Source organism: Elephantulus edwardii, unplaced genomic scaffold, assembly GCF_000299155.1.
Source record: "Elephantulus edwardii isolate Elephantulus edwardi_28Jun2011 unplaced genomic scaffold, EleEdw1.0 scaffold00093, whole genome shotgun sequence".
Classification (NCBI taxonomy): domain Eukaryota; kingdom Metazoa; phylum Chordata; class Mammalia; order Macroscelidea; family Macroscelididae; genus Elephantulus; species Elephantulus edwardii.
In genome coordinates, this window is record NW_006399843.1 from 13,046,150 (window position 1) to 13,049,846 (window position 3,697).

Consider the following 3,697-nt stretch of genomic DNA (forward strand, 5'->3'; position numbering starts at 1 on the left):
CCTGCTAGGGCAATCTCTTGTTGCTAAAACAGGTCAAGGTACTCCTGTTTAAAGGCAAGTTGATTGCCCAGATGTGTAGGCACTGGGGTGGAGCCAAATGGGGTGAGGCAGGGAAAGTGTTGGGTGATCGCAAGGGCAGGTCAATCACTCTGTCATCTTTATTCACTGTCCTGCTTTCAGATGCACAGCAAGTGGCTGAAAAGACCTTGGCCTGAATCAGGAGCACCTTAGTCCTCAAATTGGTATCATTGCTCCTTAATAATGTGGAGAGGTCCCTGACTGCAGACTTTTCCAGTGCAATATGTTTCCTTATCTCCTGAATGCTGCTACCAAGAGGATTAAGGATTCAAGTAAGATGAAGTCATTGACAGTTTCAATCTTTTCTCCATCTACCAAGATGTTGCCTATTGGTTCGGTGATGAGAATTTTTATTTTCTTGACATTAAAATGCAATCCATATTGAAGACTGCAGTGTTTGATATTCTGCAGCAAGCACTTCAAGTTCTTACTTTCGGCAAGCAAGGTTGTATCATCTGCATAATGAAGGATAATGATGAGTGTTCCTCCAATGTGATGCCACATTCTTCTTCATAGAGTCTAGCTTCTTAAATATTTTGCTCAGCATACAGATTAACTACATATGGAGAAAGGATGCAACCCTGATGTACAACTTAATTTACATCATTTAATGTTCCCTATTGGTTTCACATAAGCACAATTAAATGTTCTGGGATAAGCCTTACACAAATCTATTCCTTGTGATGTATTTAGGATAAACTCATAAAAGTGAAAATTCTGAAAAAAAATTAAAAAGTGAAAATCTGGTTTAAAATGTGTTATGCTCTATGGAAAAAGATACATCAGATTCGAACATTTTCTACTGTTAAGTGCAGTCTCTAACTCACAGTGACCCAGTGTGTAACAGGAAAACCCTGCCCAATCCTGCAACATCCCATCTTGCTGTGCTTAAACCCATTGTTGCTGTCATTGTGTTACTCTATCTCACTGAGGGTCTCTCTTTTGCTGACTCTCTACTTCTCCAAGAATCTTGTCTTTTTCCAGGGAACTAGCACCTCCATTTAACATATCCAAAGTATGTGATATGAAGTCTCACCATCTCTGTCTATAAGGAACACTCTGGGGCACTTTCTGCACAACAGCTTTGTTTGCTCTTTTTGTGCTCAACACTCACTGCTGTTGAGTTGTAGCCAACTCTGAGTTGACCACTCTTTGTGTTTCTGAGACACATTGTGTTTCTGAGATAAATGCTTGGGAGGAGATGGTCAGTCTTTTTCCCACAGAGAAACTGCCAAGGAGGCATGGCCTTTAGGTTGGTAGTGGACCTCCCTACCAACTAGGACACGAGAGCTCTATGTTTGTTTGGCAGTCTGTGGTGTATTCAACACTCAGCAAAAATAACAATTCAAAGACATCAATTCTTCAGTCTCCCTTAAGCACTGTCCTATTTTCTTATGTGTTTGAAGCAAACTACATGGCTTGAGTCAAGTCTACTTGAGTCTTTAAAGAGACATTTTTGCCCTTCAGCACTTTAGAGGTTCTTGGCAGATTCACAGTATAATATGCTGTTTGATTCTTGACTGCTGCTTCTATGAGTATTGATGATGAATCTAAATGAAATCATTGTCAATTTTTCTCCATTTATCATGGTGTTAATTATTGGTCCATCCACGAAGATTTCTGTTTTCTCTATGTTGAGGAAAACTACCTCCTGAAGTCTATATACTCTTTGATCATCCATAGAGACCTTTTCATTAAGACATAAGACACAGATCATTCCAGAATAAGGGAAATCATCAGCATGGTGCTGCAAGTATTCCACTGAACCATGGCCAAGACAATTGATTATTAGTATCTGCAGGACAAGAAAAATCATCATCAGATCATAACTGGTTACAATCCATCACTGTTAAAGGCAGGACTACTTAAATGGGCAAAAGACCATGTTTGGGACTTAAAAGACTAATATGCTTACAGGATTGGTTCTGGGGTTCCCTCCACCTGGTTACATAATGGTTAGAGCTATGGCTCATGGGAAGCAGGAGTGGTATCTACTTCCTAAACAACATGCCTCCGGAAATTCTATGAACTTTGATAAATGTTGATATAAAAAAGCTTCAGTCCTTTTGTTCATGGGGTCGCTATGAGTCATGCTTGACTCAAAGGCAACAGCAACAACTTGGGCAAGTTTTGGTTTCTCCAAGTGGTGGCAAAACTGCCTCTCCTCTGGGTCCTCTGGTGGTTGTAATCCGCTTGTCACTGCACATGTAGAGGCTAAAATTATACTGTTGGTTTACTGGCCAGAAAGAACCCAAGTGGTATCTGAACTTGTATCAAGAATCCAAATGCAAGGGAGCTCTGGTGGCCTAGTGGCAAGAAGCTGCACTGCAATCCCAGAGGCGCATGGTTCAAATCCACCAGATGCTCTGCTGTAGAAGGAGGAGCAATTTCCTCCTTTACCGGTCAGATCCGATTTGACGGTACACACACACACACAAAACTAATAAAATAAAAAAATTTAACCTACAACCAGGAGAAGATAAAATAGATGAGTGGGACCTTCTAAGAATCAAATCCTTATGCACATCCAAAAACTTCTCCAACAAGGTAAAAAGGGAAGCCACAGACTGGGACAAAGTATTTGGTAATGACATGTCAGATAACGGACTTATATCTAGAATTTATAAAATACTTGAGCACCATAACAAGATAAAGGTAAATAATCTAATTGAAAAATAGGCACAAAAAAAATAGGCACAGAATATGAACAGATACTTCACCAAAGAAGACATTCAGAGGGCTAACAAGCACATGAAGAAATGTTCAAAATCCCTAGTTCTAAGGGAGATGCAAATCAAAACAACAATGAGATATCATCTCACCCCAGTCAGAATAGCAAAATTTAACAGAACAGCAAGCAACAAATGCTGGCGAGGCTGTGGAGACACTGGAACTGTTATTCACTGTTGGTGGGAGTGTAAAATGGTGCAACCACTGTGGAAGGCAGTACGGCGCTTTCTCAAAAAGTTGCAAATAGAAATATCATTTGACCCAGCAATTCCGCTATTGGGAATATACCTCAAAGAGACCTAACTGACATCCAAGCAGATATATGCACACCCATGTTTATCACGGCTTTGTTCACAATAGCAAGTAGTTGGAAACAACCTAAATGCCCATCAACAAACAAATGTACAGAGAAGCTGTGGTATATTCACACGATGGAATATTATGCTGCATTGAAAAACAAGGAAATCATGAAATATTATGCAAAATGGGTGACCATGGGGGACGTTATGCTGAGTGAAATAAATATCTCAGTCACAAAAGGACAAATACTGCCATGGTGCCACTGTTGTAAAACAGGACATTGGGGTTGGGGGAGACTGAGAAAGATGGGTTCAATAATGTATACTGCATTGAAGCAGATCAGGGAGAAAACTGTTTAAAAGGGATATGTGTATTAGGTATTTTTGTCATGACAGGAGTCCAGAGCGAAGGCTGCATAGTTGAGTGGACCTGGGGGGAGGAATTGTAAAACAATGAAAGAATTTTTCTTTTACTTTTCCAAGAATGTAGTGTACTAGTGGGAAGGGTTGGGAAGGGAGAAAAGTACAACAATGAATGAATGGAAATCCAAAGTCTGTAAATTTTCATTTAAATTAGTAATAAATTTTTT